This window comes from Narcine bancroftii, chromosome 7 (assembly GCF_036971445.1).
Source record: "Narcine bancroftii isolate sNarBan1 chromosome 7, sNarBan1.hap1, whole genome shotgun sequence".
NCBI classification, from domain to species: domain Eukaryota; kingdom Metazoa; phylum Chordata; class Chondrichthyes; order Torpediniformes; family Narcinidae; genus Narcine; species Narcine bancroftii.
This window is the reverse complement of record NC_091475.1, coordinates 137,074,241-137,096,159: the sequence shown is the minus strand read 5'-3', so window position 1 is coordinate 137,096,159 and position 21,919 is coordinate 137,074,241.

Below are 21,919 nucleotides of genomic sequence, written 5' to 3'. Positions count from 1 at the left end.
CACAGCCTTTAGAGCCTCGTAGAAACCCCTGAAGTCGCCAATGTCCGTGCTGAGGCTAGTCCACCACTCATTTTGGATCTCCCGGAGTTTGCGCTGAAGATGGCTGCATGCGCGACAGAAGGCTTGTTTCTTCTCTGGACAGGACGGCTTTGTAAGGTGAGCCTGGTGGGCAGCTCGCTTCTTTGCCAGCAGCTCCTGGATTTCCTGGCTGTTTTCGTCAAACCAGTCCTTGTTTTTCCTGGAGGAGAAGCCCAGTACCTCTTCAGTGGATTGCAGCCCCCCCACATCTCCATTGGGCACACAAAACTCAAAACGGTCAACCAGTTTACCTATCTCGGCTGCACCATTTCATCAGATGCAAGGATCGACAATGAGATAGACAACAGACTCGCCAAGGCAAATAGCGCCTTTGGATGACGACACAAAAGAGTCTAGAAAAACAACCAACTGAAAAACCTCACAAAGATAAGCGTATACAGAGCCGTTGTCATACCCACATACCTGTTCGGCTCCGAATCATGGGTCCTCTACCGGCACCACCTACAGCTCCTAGAACGCTTCCACCAGCATTGTCTCCGCTCCATTCTCAACATCCATTGGAGCGCTTTCATCCCTAACGTCGAAGTACTCGAGATGGCAGAGGTCGACAGCATCGAGTCCACGCTGCTGAAGATCCAGCTGCGCTGGATGGGTCATGTCTCCAGAATGGAGGACCATCGCCTTCCCAAGATCGTGTTATATGGCGAGCTCTCCACTGGCAACCGTGACAGAGGTGCACCAAAGAAAAGGTACAAGGACTGCCTAAAGAAATCTCTTGGTGCCTGCCACATTGACCACCGCCAGTGGGCTGATAACGCCTCAAACCGTGCATCTTGGCGCCTCACAGTTTGGCGGGCAGCAACCTCCTTTGAAGAAGACCGCAGAGCCCACCTCACTGACAAAAGGCAAAGGAGGAAAAACCCAACACCCAACCCCAACCAACCAATTTTCCCCTGCAACCGCTGCAACCGTGTCTGCCTGTCCCGCATCGGACTTGTCAGCACAAACGAGCCTGCAGCTGACGTGGACTCTTTACCCCCTCCATAAATCTTCGTCCGCGAAGCCAAGCCAAAGAAAGATAAAGGCACTGTTTGACCTGCTGAGTTTCTCCAGCATTTGTGTGTTTTATTTTCACTTAACCATGGTCTCAATAGAATCCTTTGTTTTACCTTCATAGTTTGAGCTCATTTGTTCGCACTAGAGCACATCACAGAGAGAAAAAAATTAAGTGCAAGAGGAAGTTAAGAAGAGATGGGAACAGAAGAATCAGATGGAGTGTGATTCACCATCATTGACCCAAAAGATTGAAGTTGAGCAAAACTGATAGGCTTTTATTCACAAGAGAATGAAGGCGTATCCTTGCTGGTCAACAACCCAAACTGAGGAGGGTGCTGAGGGACAGTCACCTTTATTCAGGAGCCTCTGGGAGAGGCCACAGGTAGAGTCAACTAATGGGCATGCCCAGTCAGATAAATATATACATTCAGTGGTTTTCCACTTTCAACCCTTGTTTTTTTTTAAAAAAAGAGCCCAGCAGGGTAAAATGTTGATGATACAATCACAAATAAAATCTTTCAGGCTGTTTGGTTTTCCACTATGACCACCTTAGTGTGGCTGTGACTGCAGTGAAGTGATGGGGTCCTGGATAGCATGGGGCACCTGTATGCAGTTGTCAGCATTCAGCAAGTGGGTGTTCGGTGACGAATCTGGTGTGTCATTTGTTGGGGCTAAGGTGATGTGAATAAGAAAAAGACCCCCCCCCCCCCCCCGGTTCAGGAAGGATATGGAACAGATCACAGGACCAGTGTAGGGCCTGTGGAAAGATAGGACACTGGGCAAGGGGCAGCTGGACAAGCACACAAAAGAGACCCTGGCCAAATGGTGGTAGAGAAGGGAGGGGTGAGCAAATTCAATATGGAGGTAACCCTTTTCCATGAACTGGAAACGGGCAGCAATCCGGTTTTTCTTTCTGCTCCAGCTGTCTTCTGACGAAACGGCACAACCCATGCTTAAAGTTAAAGTGAGTAACAAGGAGCATTATATGCTGGTGGATACCGGAGCCACCATGTCATCTGTGCCACCTTCCACAGGTTTAATCCCCAGTCAACAAACCGTAAACTGCATTGGAGTGTCCAGTATTCTGATGATGGATTCCCTCTTCCAAACTACTCCACACTCTGTGGAAGGCCATGAAATTGATGATGCCATGATTATTTCACCCACAACCCCAACAGCTATTCTAGGGAGTCAAGCCCTCTGCAAATTGAACGCAACCCTCTACTGTACCCGGGATGGGATGTATATGTAGCTGCCTGCTGACAAAGGGTGACAAAGTGTTGTCTGCATCACAAGATGCCTCCCAAAGTTCCACACATTTTGGCTGGTGGCTGAGTCAAGATTCCACAGTCTGCATAATGAGACTCCTCCATGCGCTTGTAGACATAGTATGACGGGCCGACCCCCAGCCACCCCTAGGAGGGTTAGCAGCATTTATGCAGATAATGATGGTAGTGCAGAACTTGCATGTCACGGCAATGTATGTCAAGTCGGGGGAATCAGTCTACTCAGGGCCAGACATGCTAGAAACAGATAAATTACTGGTGGGGAAAAAACTATTTTTTGGGCCAGAAGAAATAGGCTTTGGGGTAGAATTGAACACCTGTCAGAGTGAGGCTTTCCTTTTGCCAGACACAGCTCCACATCTCACATTAGTCATCCGAAAACCCCACCAGCTGGAAGAAATAGGGGGAATGGTAAAAAGACTGATTGACAGAGACGATTGGCTTAAGGATCCACTCCATCAGGCAGAAAGGGCAGGTGAAAGCTATGCTGACCTGTGCATGATGGATGGAGATCATCGTACAACTGTCTTTTTCCACACCCCAGACAGTGGAAGTATAGAATTAGAGGAGATAGAAGCATTCATCCACTTTGAGAGATCATGCCCACCAAGACAAATCACTTACTGCTGGCCTGCAGCCCTAGCAGCAGTACCCCAAGAAGTCCGGGCCAAATCTCATACCCATGTGGGACTAGTGAGGTCAGCAGTGCCTCACTCAGTCACACTGAAGAAGGAAGCCATTCTGCCAGCAATTAAGCAATATAAGCTAGCACGCAAAGCTGTGGAAGGGGTGCGGAGCATCATAATGGATTTAGAAAAACAAGGAGTCCTGGTAAGGGCAAGAAGCCCCTGTAATACACCCATACTGCCCATAACGAGAAAGGACAAAGGCACATGATGATTTGTGCAAGACTTACAGGCAACTAATTCCATTGTAATACCCACGGCCCCAGTGGTCCCGGACATCAACACCATACTGTGTACTATACCGGTTGGAGCCACCACATTCTCAGTAATAGATCTCTGCTCCGTTTTTTTTCTCCATACTCCAACCCTCAAAGCTAATCCCTGTTTGCATTTACTTATGAGTACTTATGAAGGACAGCAGTTTACCTGGACCAGACTTCCCTTGGATTACACAGAAAGCCCCATGGTATATTCAGCAGCCGTTCGAAGAGATCTGTCTGAATGCGACTTACCAGGAGGGTCTACTCTCTTACAATATGTGGACGACCTGCTAGTAACATCACCCGATGACACAGCCTGCCTGCAAGACACCCTTGCTCTGCTCGTCCTCGTCGCGCAGAAGGGACATCGTGTCTCCTTGACGAAGATGCAGTTTTGCCAAAAGGAGGTAAAATACCTTGGGTATATTTTACAGGAGGGAGAGAGAAGAGTAGGCCCAGAGAGAACAGCAGCTGTAAGACAGGTATCTCAACCAAAAACAAAGAGACGTTCTCGGTTTTCTAGGCATGGTTGGATACTGCCGGCAATGGATACCCGAATACCGTGAAATGGATGCAATACTAAGGGCAGCGACTGCAAAGGAAGAACCAGAAGAGATAAAGTGGATAGAAGAGAGGAGGGCTGCCTTTGAAGCCCTGAAAAAGGCATTGGTAACAGCACTGGCCTTAGGCCTCCCCGATTACCAAAAGCCCTTTGTGTTGTATATGGTTGAGAAAAATTAGTTTGCCCATGACATCCTGACCCAGCAGCACGGAGGAGGAAAGTGGCCAGTTGCATATTATTCCACTAAATTACCTATGGTGGTCAGAGGAATGCCACAATACCTAAGGGCAGTGCCAGCTTCCACAGAGATAGTGGAGAAGTCGGTGCCTATAGTGCAGGACCAGCCCTGTACTGTCATGACTCCCCATGTGGTGATTCTGCTATTCATCTCTACAGCCACTCAATTTTACGGCGGCCCAGAGGATGGGTTACGAGGTAATGCTATTGTCACATTCCAACTATACTTATAAAAGATCGAGTCCTTGTAATCTGGCCCTCCGACTACCCGAGGTAGATGAGGAAGAACAAGGAAGCGAATTCCATGACTGTATGGCTCTGACAGAATTCGTAACCAGTCCCCAGCCAGATTTGAAGACAGAACTTATTTTGGCCGACCTCACCCTGTATGTAGATGACTCTTCCCACTGAACAAGAGATGACACCCTACTTGCAGGGTATGCTAATAATAGATGATGAAAAGCCTGTCGAAGCCTATGCTCTACCGGAGGGGACAACAGCTCAGATGGCTAAATTGTTTGCATTAACAAGGGCATGTATTCTGTCAAAAGGAAAGAAGGATAATATATACACTGACTCGCAGTATGCATTGAGAGTGACCCCTGTTGCCCATGACACTTGTCAGAAAGATAATGACCCCTGAGCACCTCCATGTGATTCAGGAAATAGAACTTAAAACAGCACAGAATAGAGCAATACTACAGGAACAGCAAGCATGGGAAAGGCACGGGTGCAGAAGAGCAGGAGGACTATTGAAGATCAAGGATGGGAGGGTGGTATGCCTGTGCAGTTTATTTAGACACATAGTGCAGTTAGCACATGGGCAAGCACACTTAGAGAAAGCCCGCATGTTGCATAACATCAAGCAAACTTGGTTTGCCCCGGGGATCTCCATCACAGTAGAGAGACAGGTGAGGAACTGCCTGATCTATCAACAAAACAACTGAGGGAGATCACCTGCCATGTTTGACCAACTTCCTCCCACCCAAGCTCCATTTGAAAACCTCCAGATTGATTTTGCTCACACCCCTCCAAGTAAGGTATGCAAGTATCTCCTGGTGATGGTGAATATGTTTACCTGGTGGGTAAAGGCGTGTCCCACAAGGAGGTACGATGCATCCACCCTGGCCAAGTTACTAATGAAGGAGCCTATTCCATGGGATGAAATACCTAGGGGGGGATAAATAGCGATAAATAGCGATAGAGGAACACATTTTACAGCGAAAATAGCTGACCTTGACCACTGAACTAATTGGCATAGATTGGAAATTCCATTTGCCCTACCAACCCCAGCCCTCTGGGATGGTAGAGAGAATGAATGGAGAAATAAAGAGGATGTTGGAGTGAACATGCAGTGAGACTGACTTGCCTTGGGTGGAATTGCTGCCAGTAGTATTGTATACATTACAAAATCAGGTGAGTAGAAAGACGAAATTAACACCTCATGAGGTAATGATGGGACAACCAATGTCCACCGGTGTTAGACCGCCCCTCATGCCAGAAGATGTGGCCAAGGTATGAGTGCAAGAGAGCTCCCTTGCATATGAACAGAGTTTGTGTGAAGCTGCCTCCAAGCTTCAAAAGTTAGTTAGAGAGGTTCACAGGCTGTGGACAGAAAATGATATGCACCCTTTTAAGCCTAGGGAATATGTTTTGGTAAAGGCCTTGAAACCAGATCTGTTCTCTCCTAGGTGGAAAGGGCCTTATCAAGTCCTGCTTGTCACACGGATGGCGCTGAAGCTGGACGCCCTAGACGGTTGGGTACACGCTACTCGGTGCAAGCCATTCCGGCCATTCAAGTTGTTGAAAGTGATGGAACGTGTAGAAAGGAAAAGAGGAGAAAGAGACCATTTATTTAATCCTATTACAGGTGCGGTGTAGATCTTTTGATCTACAAAGAGGGATTTGTGGAACTTACAAGAACAAAAGGATGAGTTGGGAAGCGATCCGTAGTACCCTACGACTACCTATAGCTGTCCTGACAGGAATAACCCTGACATGTTGTTGTACAAGTGCACTGAGACTTTTTACGAACCAAGATCTGGACTCTGATACGGGCTGTTTAGGTAATGCCTTGGCATTTTGCAGAGTTGCATGGGTGAGGGAGGACCTGGGATTTATGGCTTGTGCTTTTGCCCAGAATACTAGGAAGGAACCTCTTTATTACACTAATGGGGGTATCAACACAACTTTCATGCTAGTAAAGCCACAAGCCCTCAATAGATGGTGGGGGCACCAAAAACAGAACCCCTACTGGAAGAAGTGGTGGCGTTAGAGGACATGCATTTCATGATCTTTTTAGTTGGATGGAACAATGAAGTAGATGTGACAACCACAGTTATCACTATAGATTTTACCAATCCTCCGATGAAGAGACCGCCACCTCAGTGGCAACGTCCCCGACTCCAAGCGCAGGAACTACAACATGGCCTGAAGCAGAGACAACTCACATACCTACCCCCGTCACCCCATCCCAACCTTCTACAGATATGAGTGGTGGACACATACATTGTCTCTTTTCCACCTGCCAAAATGCTGTCCTATCCCCAGCAGTATGAACCTTACCATATATATAATATGATGATCAAGAAGAAATGAGAAACTGTACAGAGAGCTAACCCGGGCTGACCTTGACCAAAAGACGTATTAAGAGGGATATTTTGGGGACCGTATTAGGGCGAGCCAGGTTGGGTCTGGGAGATTTGAATTCGGTTGATATTGAAGCATTCCAAAATAAGATACAAATTATAGATAGCGAGGTGGGAAAAGGAATATGTGGTGAAATGAGAGGAAATAGAGAAATTTCAAAGAAGAGTGCAGTACAAGTTGTTGAAAGTGATGGAACGTGTAGAAAGGAAAAGAGGAGAAAGAGACCATTTATTTAATCCTATTACAGGTGAGGTGTAGATCTTTTGATCTACAAAGAGAGATTTGTGGAAGAAAAAATTAGTAAAGAAAGTTGTAGTGGGTGACAAAGAGTTAAAAGTAAGCTGTGTGCTGCCATTTTTAAGTCTATTAATCTTTATAAGGACGCTCAGTACGTTAAGCTGTGCGCTGCTGAATAAGACAGTGTACCCTCTGCATTCCACCACAGACTCTGAATTGTTTCTTTTTGAATCAACCAATGACAATTGCTTTCTCTCTTATATGGTGGATGTTCTTAGAGCTTCAATGTGTCATGTGTCTATTATTTGTACCTTTGTATAAATTAAACCGGCTGGTCCATGCTCAGGCAGAGCAGCCCCAGTATTTTGGTGGGACTGTTCTCCAAGATATCTTGTCAATAAAAACTCCTTCTAAAGCGACTCCCAGGTGCCTCGGCCAAGTTATTTCATTATAAAACACTTTTCTCTACAATTGGTGTGAAGTGAATGTAGGTCAGTGCATTTGGGAGGACTGAGGTTGAGTGGGTGAATGTGATGGAGAGGTCTGGGTGGTTAATGTCCCATTGGCAATTGAAAGTGAAAAGATCAAGAGCTGAAAACAAACTGGAGGATAGGATCTAGTGGAGGAGGAGGGTTGAAGTTGGGTAAAAGGCTGGGGTGGTTCTTGGTCAATAAAATAGGCATGGGGTAGGAGGGGGCAGAAGAAGCATTCAGCATCATGTCAGGCATGGAAGTCATTGAGTAAAGCACCACCCTGACTTGCAGTTCAGCAATTTTCTTACACTGCTGACATTCACGTTGCCTTATTGACCATAATGCAAATTATAAAAGTTGGGAACCACTTATTTTTTGTGCGAGAATCTTTGATTTCATGTATAGGTCAAATAAATAGCTTTTCATTTTGTCTTCTTACCCAGAGCACCTATTCTTGCTGCAAGTTGGAAGGCTGGTCATGGAGTGAAGGATATTGCACTCAACACCAAAGGATGTTCTGGGATAGTTTTCCCCAAAACGTCTCAGACTGTGTTTGTTCATCCTGAGCAGCAACACACAATGATTTTTGAATTCCAGAAATGGATTTTAAATAACATGTTGCACTTTATGGTTTTGTATTCTTGAAACATGTTAAAAATGTGTCACAAAATCACAAAAATAAGTTGCATCTAAAAAATAGCATGCAATAGAAACATCTGAAGGTCACTTTCATAACCAGCAAGCCAAAAATACACACAAAAGTGTTCAGGAAGCAAAATTTTTGTTGTCCAATGTAATTAGCAGCAACATTACCAGCATATTAGCCAAGCTGCAAATCAAGAAGCTGGTCATCCTGAGACAAGCACTCTGTCGGGTAAATTACTGCAATTTAGAATCTGTTGGATTGGATTCTGATCTGATGTCATTCTGAAAACATATCTGAATACTGACATTGATAGTCTCAGCAGTAATCAGTATTTCCAATGGAGGGGGAGTGAACTCCAACTGCACTTGTGATATTGGATGTCACACAAATGTACATTGGAGACCTTTTTTTCTTAATGCATTCAGTAAGAAAATGGGATTCACCTTTTCTGTGGCACTATAACTTGTGTAATGTTCAGGACATATTGACCACCTTTCCCAAAAAAAGAATGAAACAGTTGCCGAATCAGAATCGATACGATGCCAATGGACAGCAACAAATTCTCAAAGCTGCCATCACTTTTCTGCTCAGCAACTTGAGAATGTTATCAGCCATTAAGCACGAGGTCCCCATGACACACCAACAGGAGCAACATGTATCAGAGGGAGATTGGAGAGTACATAGTGTTGAGGTTCATGGTGATTGGAAAACATGCTTAGAGGGGAACCACATCCAAATGAGCAATGCTGGGGAAAAAATATCATAACAGAATTGAACCTATAAAGGGAAGATTGCTGATCTAAAACATGGTGGCCTTCTGTCCATGAATGCTGTTCCACTGATTTCTTTCAGCAGGTTAGTGATTGTTTGGAATAGGATATCTGTCAGGAGTTGGGTGATAGGCATAGTAGCCAGCTAATACTAGTCTCCAAAAAAAAAAATCCAGTTCCCATACAACTTCCTACCATTAATTAAATTAATATCATTATCTGCAAAGTTTGCAGGCTATTCATTCTTAGTGGGGGGAACCACAAAAGATACTGCTTTTGAATCTGACAGTATAATCTCTTCAATTGAGATCATGCAACAGTAGCTTATTAAACCATGCTTTGATACATGAAAGATATTTAAACCAGTCATTTGGTATGGGACAATCTAATTCTGTGCCATTACAACTCCAAAGGGAAGACAATAAATGGATATTCATTGAAACTCCAAAATATAAGCAGAAATGCTGGAGGAACTCTGCAGGTCTTGTAGCATCCATACAAGGCTAAGATATATAACCGACACTTTGGGCCTGAGCCCTTCAAGGTACAAGCTAAAAGCAAGTAGGCACCTAATTAAGTTCTTGATGGAGGAAAGGGCAGGGGAGGGGGTGGAACTGGAAGGAGAAAAAGGGAAAGAGAGACAGAGCTAGAGAAAAGGAGAAATAAGGATAGGAGAAAGGAATAGACAAGGTGGGGCGGTGGGGGGGGGGGGAAAGAAGGGGAACTAATGGAAACTGGAGCAGTCAATGTTAATGCCATCTGGTTGGAGAGTGCCTAGACAGGATACAAGGTGCCATTCCTCCAATTTACAGATGGTCTCAGTCTGGAAACACACAAGACAATGAACAGACATGTCAGCATGAAAATTGGGTGGGAAATTGAAATGGGTTGCTACTGAAAGATTCCTGCCATTGCAGTGGACAGAATGAAGTTGCTATCTCCCAATTTGCCTCCAGTCTCTCCAAGGAATCCATAACAAGAGCACTGAATGTGATAGATGACTCCTGGAGATTCACAAGAGTTGCTCCATATTGAAGGACTATTTGGGCATTTTTCCACCATGTACATCTCTACCTCCTTTGGACACTGTGATACTTGCTAAGTTCCTCCAGAACTTGTGTTTATTACTGCAATAATAGAGTCTGCATCTATTGACTTTTATGTTTCATCTTCTGTATTAATGCACAGTTAAAAACTTGTTTCCACCACATATTCTTTTAATTAGTATTTTAAGTGTTTGTGTACTCTGAGAGCTCTTATTTAATACTGTATTAAAATATCATGGGTGTGTGGGGTGAACTATCCACAGGTGTTTAGATATTCAAAGTTCTTTTTTCAGTTGATATGTACTCCAATTCTACAATGCACCCAAAGTATTAAACTGTATCATTATAACTATTGAAACAATATTTAATCATAAATTTAATTAGATCAGAGGTCAATCCACAAGACCGTAGGAGCAGCAGAGTGGATCACTGGGGTCTTCCTTCCACCTCCTCCCCCATTAACATGATTTAACAGGATCTGTCAAAAGAGGACTCACAAAAAAAAAAATCAGTGAGGACCTTTACCATTTCTTATGCAGCATCTTTCAACTACTTCTGTCAGGGGGGACTGGGAAATTACAAGACTATCAGAGCTAGAACCACCAGGCTTCTTCCCACGTGTAAGGAGGCTCTTGAACAACTTATGAACTGCTCATACAAACCCTCTGTATTCTGTTTACTTAACAATAAAATTTAGTTTTAATATTTGTATTGCAGCTTAAAGCATACAATAATTATTTCCCTAAAGAGCTGCTTGAATGTACCATTGATGCGCTTGATACTTACCCAAGCAAACAAGTTTGCCCTGTTAGATCCATGCCCACTGATGACCTGGGATGATACAGAAGTGGAATTATTTATGAATCTACAGGGTAGTTTCATTGATCCAGTGAATCACACAGCCTTAATGTAAAAGCACTGTGACAGCTGCCTTGAAGTAACTCTGAGATGTAGAATTTGGACCTGATCGATACAAATAAACCAAATAGTTAAGAGGTAAAATCATTCAGAATGACACTGGTAGGAAGCTCCCTGCTAGGGGGTGCAAGTATAATAATTACCTCCCTGTATATTTCTTTTGTTATACTGCATTCTTGTGCAAGGTATAATCTGTTGCCAAAACAAACATTGGACTTATAATTTTATTGAGTGACAGGATTTCCTAAGGTCCAGAATTATATATTGCATTGATCAAACCTTGTGTGCTCCACTATACAACCAATTTACTGTGGATTTACTTGTGTAGTTGGCTCCAGAAGTGGTACTTTTTAATGATCTAGAGCACACATGTCAAACTCTGGCCCGATATAATTATATTTGGCCGGCAAGATCATTTCAAAAATGTATTAGAGGTGGCCCGCCCTGCAGCGAGAGCCGATGCTGTTTTTTGGTAATGTCACCCCTACCATCCTCCCTCTTCATTGCACATCCTTCCCCACCCCCTAACTATCCCCTCCACCCTAAAACCACCCCCCTTAAAAGATGGCCAGAATATTCTCAAAAAGGAATCCAGAATGGTAAAGTTCCACAAATCTTCTGCTGGGAATCCTAACAACACCTGGGCATCAGATCCACGGGATGCAGAGGGAGCAAGAGTGTTGCAGGTTGACCGTGCAAACTTTGAGAACGGGGAAAACAAAATTGTAACACGAGAAGTCTGTCGATGTCATCAGCCGGCAAGCCAGTTGGAAGGCTCCCTGCACAACCAGTCACTTTTCCCACCTGTCGAGTGGTGCGGCGGATTGGAGAGCGCTTGTGATTTCCTGTCGGCACGACAGACATGGCAGGCTGCGCACGGCCCCCGCCGTTCCGCAAAGGCTGATCGGCAGCGCGCTGGGCCTGAGTGGGTGGGTAAGCAGGGGTGGGCAGAGGGTGTAGGTGAGGAGTAATGGGCAGGGGAAGTTATGGTGGTGCGAGGGGCAGTTAGAGGGAGGGATGAGTAGAAGGAGGGGTGGATAGGGAAGAGGTAAAAGGGGAGGGGCAGGGTGAGTAGGGGAGGGGTGATTAAAGGGTGAGAGATGGGTAGAGGGAGGAACAGGTTGAGGGGAGAGGCAGTAGAGGGGCGTGTATAGGATGGGGTGGGTAGAGGCAGAGCGAGTGGAGTGAGGGGTGAGTAGAGGTTGGGTAAAGGACTGGTCAGGTAGTGAGATGGTGGGTCGAGGGTGAATAGAGGCCTAGAGCCTGAGGAGTGAGCAGGAAATGCTGAGTCCTGATGCAGGCCAAAATGAACACAGCCTGTGAATGCTGACTACACCGCCACAGGGACCAAATTTGTTTCCCTCAGGTCAAGCAAAGGGTGAACTTGAGCTACCTACTCCTGACCTGTAACATTATCCTCCTAAAGTTATATCCTAAAGTTTAACATTACATATGTTGAAAGAAGAGAAAACATGCAGATGTTGTTGAAAATTTTCAATAAATATTTAGTTCGGCCCTCGACTTAGTCCAAGTTTTTAATTTTGGCCCTCCATGAATTTGGGTTTGACACCCCTGATCTAGAGGCACAGAATTCCAGCTCATGATCTCTGCAGCATTGGGAATGCTTTGACTATGATCTGTGTATCAATTTGCAGCAATAGATCAAGCTTAATCACCATTTTCCTTCTACTTGGTAACCCACTGTTCCTCTAATCATTGCATTAGCCATCTTTAAAGATGTAAACTTTACTATTTCCTCTTTGTTCCAAAATATGTAAATATTCACCATATGAGAGTCTCAATCCATGTGCAGAAAGTTAAAATCTTCTATGATCACAATTTTCTGTTTCTTACACTGGTCTACTATCTCCTTTGTTGCTCCAATTCTTTCAGACTTGTGGGTGATCTGTGATACAGCCCATTAGCATGCTCATGTCCTTCCTGTTCTTCTCCTCCACCTTATGGCCTCTGTTGAGGAGTCCTCAGTGATGTCTTGTCTATGCACAACTGAGATATTTTCCCTGATTAACAATGCCACACCTCCTTTCCTCCCTTGCTCTCTATCCCAGCTGAAACAACAGAACCCTAGAATATTGAGCTGCCAATATTGAGCTCCCCCTTCTGCAACCACATCTCACTAATAGCAATGCCATAATCCCACATAGCAATCCTCACTCCAAGCTCATCTGCCTTACCGACAATACTCCTTGCATTGAAATAGATGTGTGGGAGATCATTTCTTTCCTGAACAACTCTGTCTTTACATGAATGACTCTCATCATCCTCCACTTTACTACTGCTACAAAACTCTGGTTTCCCCTCCCCCACAAATCTAGTTTAAACTTCCTGCCAAAGAAACACTAGCATAACTACCCACAAGGATGTGAGTTAGTTCCCCGCCAGTTCAGGTGAAAATGGTCCCACCTTCCCTGAAGAGATCCCAATTATTCAAAAACCTGAAGCCCTCCGGTCAACGTGTTAAGATAGATCATCTTTGTGTTTCTTGCTCCACTAGCACGTGGCATGGGTAGCAGTCCTGAGATTGCAACCCTGGAGGTCCTCTCCTTCAACTTTGCTCCTAACTCCCTGAGCTCTCCTATTAGGACCTCCTCACCCTTCCTGCCTACATCATTAGTCCCTACATGGATGATGACATGACATTTTCACCCTCCCTTCTGAGAATTGAGAGCACATAAACTGAGATTTCACAGACCCTGGCACCAGGGAGGCAATAAACCCTTTGGGATTATCACTCTCTCCCACAAAATCTCTCATTTGTCTCTCTCCCTAACTATTGACTCCCCTATCACAACTGCATTCCTCTCCTTCCATTCTGAGCTGGGGGGCCCAGTGCCAGAGACCCAACCACGACAACTTGTCCCACCAACAGTATCCAAAGCAATATACCTATTGTTAACAGGAATGGCCACAGGGTGGCCCTACTTTCTCTGCCTATTCCCATTACCTCTCCTGACAGTCACCCAGTGACCTTCTTCCCTACATTTAGGAGTGACTGCCTCTCTGAAGCTTCTATCTATCATAGCCTCTGTTTCCCAAATGATCTGGAGTTCATCCAGCTCTACTTTCCTAACTCAGTCTCCCAGGATCTGAAGCTGAGTGCAAGTGTAATCATCAGGGAAACTAATGCTGCCCTTGACTTCCCACATCCTGCAATTGGAACATTGGCCCTAACTTCTGGCTCCATAACTTAATTCTTGCAATAATCACAATTAATTAGAGAAACTTACCACCTTTACCTCATGAGGAGAAAGTTCTTCTTCTGCTGCTGGACAAAATCAGAGAGAGACAAATTCAAAGCCTCACTGAGCTACTTCAATAGCCTTTTAATTCTTTCTACCTGTTAACTCAATTGATTTCTAGCCATATCCAATTGCCTCAATTGAACACACCCCTAAATCAACTAATCTCTCACTGCCTCCATCACACAAACCTCTCTATTAACACCTCTTGTTGCCTTGGTTAAGCAGTCAGCATACTAAAGGACTTATCACACTCTGATTGCAGATTCTTCTCCCTCCTTCCATAGGGAAGAAGATTCAAGAGTGTGATATTATACACCACCAGATTGAAGGACAATTACTTTTCCTCTACTAACTAACTAGCTTCACTAAGGTAAAATAACATTGCCCTTGTTACTTCTGTACTGTGTTTCATTCTGATGTATTTGTGCATGGATAGACTTACTGCATAGCAAACAAAAAAAAACCTTTTTCTCTGTACTTCAGCACATATGACAATAAATATAAACAAAATGACCAAGCAAGTCATTTATATTTGTGAAAACTTTCCACTGCCAAAGGCCTTTAATACACATACTATATTGATTTTCACCACCCATCACTTAAAGGCAATGAAGAATGCCAATGAATTTTTGTGATAGTCTCAGCAGATTTAAAGAATTGCTTTCAGCTATGATCCCTCTCTTGTTTCACACCCCACCTGTCCTGAAATTGGTCCTTGTTAAATTCACTCAATTAATTCTGAATGCACAAAGTTAAGCATTCATTTGTGAACTTTACATTTTTTTTATTATCTTTGTTTTTCTTTCATCATATTACTCTCAGTATAAATCCTGGACATCCTCGTTCTGTGTATCTTATGCTGTTTTTACTCACATGGTAATCTGAGTTAATGGCCTCAAACCATTAACTCTGTTCAAGTCATCTTCTCCATTACTGGACATTTTTGCAGTGGAAAAGGTATGTGTAAGTTAAATAGATTCCAGTAGTGTGTGATGAGGGAGGTTATGTACTGCCAGTTTGAACAGAAGTCATCTTCATAATAATTACTGAAATGGTTTAATGCAACACCCATATTTAAGACTTCAGGTGGAAGGACTCAAGTAGAAAAATGGGCTTTCCTACATTGAGCATGTACATTGATTATGGCCCTTGGGAATCACATATATGTGTTGATAACTGCCTGAGTGGCTTCAATAAATCAGATAGTCCTGAAGATTTATTTTTCAATACAGCCCAGCTAGATAACAAGAAATGGCTAAATTATAAACTTTATCTTAGTTACCCACAAACATTTAAAAATATTTGGTCATCTAAATATTATGGTGCTGCTTGCATTATGTCATAGAATCGAGCCTACCTGATGCCTGACTGCTGTTGTCAATTTTACATTGGAGTGCTGTGAAGCAAGTTGGATTTTCCATCCACTTTGATGATGTACAATTTCCAGCAACGCTCACTTTGTGAACTCATTTTCATTGTACTAAAGCTGCTTGCCACTTTTCGTTGAGACATCAGAAAAAGTTCAATGGTCAAAAATACAAAGGTGCAATATTTTTAAAGAGGTGATTCAATATTTTTGAATAGTATATGCACAATTGAATGCTTAAGTATCACATCTTGTTCATGGATCGTGGCCACAAACATATGTGATTATATTATTGAGTGGACAATAAGAGAGCAGTAGAATTTAAGCTGTAAAAGAGTCTCATAATTTTGACTATGAATTTAATAATTGTACCATAATTAGAATTGTATACATCCAATTTATACAAAATGCAAAGGATTAAAATGACAAAGCTATGCCAAGAGTCATCTATTTCATTTGCAGAATTAGCCTTGGCAATTTGTGGTATTTTAATCTTTATTATTATAAGTTGGTGTGTCTTGCATATCTGTTTGGCTTCAGAGAGTAAGAATTTTAGTGCATCAGTACATTTTGTATTTGATAATATCCTCTCCTATTATGTATCTCATTGTGTATTTGATAATATCCTCTCCTATTATGTATCTCATTGTGTATTTGATAATATCCTCTCCTATTATGTATCTCATTGTGTATTTGATAATATCCTCTCCTATTATGTATCTCATTGTGTATTTGATAATATCCTCTCCTATTATGTATCTCATTGTGTATTTGATAATATCCTCTCCTATTATGTATCTCATTGTGTATTTGATAATATCCTCTCCTATTATGTATCTCATTGTGTATTTGATAATATGGTCTCATTATTCATTCTGTCAGACGTTAAAGATGTTTTGGAGGAAGTTGTACAATATCTATACCTGTCCCAGATTGGAAGGAGAACAAAAATGCACCAATTAAAATAACATTTAAAAGTTCCATTGCTTCAATATTTGTTTTAAAAAAGTGATTTGTTTGGTAAGCACAGAGAAAATCTGTAAATGATAATAAAAGTGAGCAATTTTAATTTTTGGAGGTGCCAAGTCCACAGTTCATAAAAAGTTCATAGGTTTGGGTGGGAAACCTTTCCGCTGCGGAGTTGGTCAAGGTCAAAGTGTGCCATTTTGAGGCGGTCAACCATGAATGTTTCCCGCCTATCCCCAATGTGTACAAGTTCCGTTGTGTTGTTACATCTTATATGGACCCTCGTATGGGCGCTGAAGTGCCATCCAGTGCACGCTTCTCCTGATGAAGACATATTCACAGTTTTTGAGATCCTTTAGGATTTAGGATGGGACTGGACTATGGCATGAGGTTGGGATGGGAGCCAAGATGCCCACCTACTTGTGAAGTCGCATTAGCAGGGCCGTAGATGTTTCTTCCTAGCCATGAGTTGATGCACAAACTCTCCCATGATGATCAGTAGGGCCCCATAGATGAACAGAGTGGAGGACATGGCCAAATCCATCAATGGGTGGATGAACTAGAAGGGTGACATTGGCCAGAGCGTCTTTTGCCTGGTCAAAAACTGGTGAAAACTCCACATCCCAGTTGAGTTCTTTGGTTTGACCAGACAGCAAGTTGAAAAGGGGTTGCATGATCCTGGCAGCTGACAGCAGGAACTGATGGTAGAAGTTGACCATCCCAATGTACACCTACAAACCTTTGACCGTATTTGACGGCGAATGGCCTCAACCTTTGACGGAAGAAAGATTGCCTCATATTGATGAATGCAATGTCCACAGAAATTGATGGCTGTCAGGCCGATCTGACATTTTGCTGGGTTGATGGCTAGGCCATAGATGCAGAGTCACTGGCAGAGCATCTGCAGATGTGTTAGGTGCTCCTGTCATGAACAACTGGCAATGAAGAGGTCATCTAAGTAGATAAAAACAAAATCCAGGCTGTGCCCCATCGAGTTCATGAGTCTCTGGAAAGTTTATTCTGTGTTTTTTGAGGCTGAATGGCTTGCAAAAGAACTTGAAAAGGCCAAACGAAGTGATGAGGGTTTGTCTTGGGGATGTTGCAGGGGTGCCCAGGGATCTGGTGGTACTCCCAGACTGATTTTTGAGAAGATCCTCGCTCAGTGTAGATTGGCTGTGAAGTCCTGGATGTGGGGAACTGGGTACTGGTCAGCTGACATGGCATCATTGAGTTGGCAGTAGTCCCCTCAAGGGCACCATCCTCCAGAAGACTTCAACACCATGTGTAGAGGAGAGGCCCAAAGGCTCTCCAAGCGCTGAACAATTCCCATCCCCTTCATTTTCCCAAATTCTTCCTTGGCGAGCAGCAGCTTGTTGGGAGAAAGTCTGCATGCCCAGGTGTGTAGTTACGAACTCTGCGTGGGATGTGGTGCTGGACGTGATGTTTCAGGACTGCAATGGAGAACTGTGGCATTTTAATGGCTGGGAATCCTTCCAGTATTCTGGTAAACTTGTTACTCAATAAGATTACTGAGTTGTGGTGGGGGGGCCAGGAATTTGGCTTCTCAAAGGGTGAAGGTCTGGAAGGTCCTGGAATTGACAAGATGGCCCCCTTTAAGGTCCACCAGGAGGCAGTGGGCTCGAAGGAAGTCTGCACTCAGTAGGGGCTAGACCCATTCATGTGAATGCTGCTATTGTTGGCAGCAGTAAGGGATGGTCCCGACTTCCCAGTCCAGTTGTCTTGGTTCAAATGCTGACCTCCACCCATGTATCAACAAAGAAATGCCACCTTGATAAAGGAGGCCGTCTCGGTGGCCAACCATCATAGCCCTCAACGACAGCCAGCCCCAGTGTTAATCAGATGTGAGCAAGGTGGATGGCAGCAGAAGGCTCCAGAACCCAATTTCTGATGGTAGAAACAGCACCACTCCAAGTTTGAGTCTCCACCTGCTGTGGCTATCACCGGCCTCTTCTGTGAAGTGGGAGTGAGATGAATCACTGGGCGTGACACAGTAACTAGGTCAACAGATGCCCCACCATATTGCTTGGTGTGCAAAGTTTATAATTTCCATTAACAAAATAAGAGACCCAAGTCCTTTTGACCAAAAAGTACCTTTGTAGTGAAGTCATCATCCTCAAGAAGTAGGTGGATGTTGTCCATCATCTGTTCGAGAAATATTTGTTCAACAGTAAGCATGGCCTATGGTCGTCCATTAACAGAAGCATATAATTCCTAAGGGCAGACAACATGCAGTCGCCCAGGCTGTCCATGTAGACCAGCCATCCCGCTCCTTCGCGGTGAGAAAGGCCAAGGATGCGAATAAGGAGCACCTTAATTGCCTCGTACCTGTCAGCGGCTGATGTAAAAATCAATGATTCGTTCGGCAATCTTCTGATCAAGTGAACTGACCATGTAGTAATACCTTGTGGAGTGCCTGACCTGAAACTGGGCCTCAGCCTGTTTGAACTAGACTAGCAGCTGTGAGGTCCAAAAAGTTAGCATTTCAGTGAGACTGCATTATGTGTGCTTGTGTCATTCATCATGAAGTCCAAAATACTATTTTGGACTGTTGGTGTCACCACTGTGGTCAGTGTGCTGTGCAGTGAATGAGAGAAAAAAAAACACACAGAAGCTGTGAGTGAGTTGAACCAACCAACTGACTTTACTGGAACTCTGCAAGAGCTTATCAGCACCATTCCCATGATCTGTTGCAGCCCCTCCACCAGGACTATTGTGATGTCAGTCTAGTTTGAGCCTGCAGCTCCGTGACCCAGTTCGCTTGTGAATCAGTTTAGTTCACTACAAAGGTACTTTTTGGTCAAAAGGACTTGAGTCTCTTATTTTGTTAATGGAAATTATAAACTTTGGAAAAACAGACTGATGGAGGAATTCAGTGAGATCTGCTCAGTCCCTCCAGAAGTTTGTTTCTTGCTCCAAATACCAACATCTGCAATCCAGTGCTTCTCTAAGCTTTGGGCAAGCATAGGTCAGAGAAAAGACTATGTGGAGCCCCACTCACTACGCATGTGAACTGGCTCCCAAAATAGTGGTTGCACGTTGGCAAAGAGGCTGGCTTCCAAGATGGTGCAGGGCTTCCTTCATCGATGAGAGAAACTCCGCGCATGGGAAGAAGCCTTTGTATTCACCGGTGACGTCATTTCTGCCGGAAGCAGCGGAAACAAAAGTGTGTTAAAAGTTGGGCCTCTGGGCCCAAATAAAGCAGTCTTGAGTACAACTCCAAATGTGTATGCTGTTGTTACTTTAGCACTGTGTGTAGCACATTGCTAAAATTGGTGGCCCCAATGGTCTAGATGCTATTTGGATCAAGATGAATCACTCATACATACACACAGTTGCGTTGAAACTACTGACCTTCTGGACATTGTGGCCATGCGTGTTGTTCAACCAAGCTGAAACCCTGTTTCATATTTGGCAAGTAACCTCAAATTCAACATGCTACTATTATGTAATATGTTCCCTGGAACAGGAGAAGGCAAGCCGAATCGCAGACTTTATACAAGCACCTCTGGAAGAGGGCAAATATGTAGCATTTAAAGAGCTGCTCATAAGAACCTTTGGCCTCTTAAAGCATGCGCGAGGCACATGCCTGCTCCACCTGGATGGTTTGGGGGACAGGCCCCCATCAGCATTGATGAATGAGATGCTGACCCTGGCTGAAGAACACATGTCTTGCTTCATGTTTGAGCAGCAGTTCTTGGAGAAACTACCCGAGGACCTACACCTACTACTGGCCAACATTGATGTCAGTGACCGTCTCTCCCACCAGAAGGTGGCTTTCCGTGCAGATGTGCTATGGAGGGCTAAGGAGAGTGCGGCATCCATTGGGCAGGTTATGAAGCCCCACAAGCAGCAGCAGACTAGATCGGGCCCAACAATGGAATGCTTACAGCCAAGCCAGCAGTGATGGGGCACAGAAGCCTGTTGTTGTTGCCCACCCTGCACATTCCCGGGAAACACCGGGGTCAGCCGCTGCCGATGGCTATGGTGGCTGGCCACTAGGATAGCCTCCTGTATGTCAGGAACAAACAGTTTGAACGTCTCTTTTGGTCGACTCAGAAGTGGAGATCAGTGTCCTTCCCCCGTTGGGGCTCAACACCCACAGCAGGAAAGCCAGGCCAATGCTGAGTGCAGCAAAGAGCAGGGTGATGTGAACCTATGGCTCCCACACAGTCCAGCTGCAGTTTGCCAACAGCAAATTCATATGGGAATTCACACTGGCTGCAGTGGCCCAACTTTCTGCGAGCGTGCAGCCTGCTGGTCTATTTACAGAGGATATGACTTGTCCATGCCAAGATGTTCCAGACATTCTCCTTGGGTGAAGCCAGGTTATCAGCCCCATACCTGAACTCCATCACACTCTCAGAGCATAAGTTCACCAGGATCCTGGTCGACTTCCCATCGGTGTTGGCCCCACACTTCACGTCAACCATGCCCAGGCATGGAGAGCAACATCACATACTGACCTAGGGACCACAACACTACACCAGACCAAGGAGACTCCCTCCAACAAACTCTGCCTAGCAAAGGAGGATAGAGAAATTGGGGATCATAAAATGATCTAACAGCCCATGGATCTCCCCCTGCCCACCCCCCCACATATGGTGCCCAAGGCAGCTGGGGGCTGGAGACCATGAGGCAACTACCACTGGCTGAACGAGGCTACAACTTCAGACCACTACTCCATGCCACAAATAGAGGACTTCACAGCGAACCTACATGGAGTAAACATTTTTTCCAAAATAGACCTCCTCTGGGGATACCATCAGATCCTGATATCCTGAAGACATTCCAAGACATCCATCATCACTTCATTTGGCTTGTTTGTGTTCCTCCACATGCCGTTCAGACTGAAGAATGCTGTATAGATGTTCCAGTTGCTAATGGATGCAGTGGGCCAACTTTGCATCCTGATAGCCAGCAGCAGTTGCCAGAAACATTTGTCCCACCTCCACAAATTCTACACTCACCTGAGCGAATTCGGCCTCACGATCTACCTAGCCAAATGTCAATTTTGACTCGATACCTTTGATTTCCTGGGCACAGGATTACCAAAGATGATGTGACGCCACTACCTGCTAAAGTAGATGCCATCCGAATATTCACCTGGCCCAACACAGTCAGGGCTGCAGGAGTTTGTCGGCATGGTGAATTTCTGTCACCACTTCATCCCCTCAGCCATTCGCATCATGCGCGCCTTGTTTGCTCTGAAACTAAATATATCACTTGTGATGAAGCCTCCACAGCTGCTTTTGTTCAAGCAAAGGAAGTCCTGGCAGATGCTGCACTGCTGATCCATCCCAGGACAGATGTCCTGACCTCTCTCACAGTGGATGCCTCCAACTCGGCAGTTGGTGGGGTGTTGGAACAGTTGATCGAAGGATGCTGGAAACCCCTGGCATTCTTCAGTAGACACCTAAGATGCACAAGCCTAAGTGTTT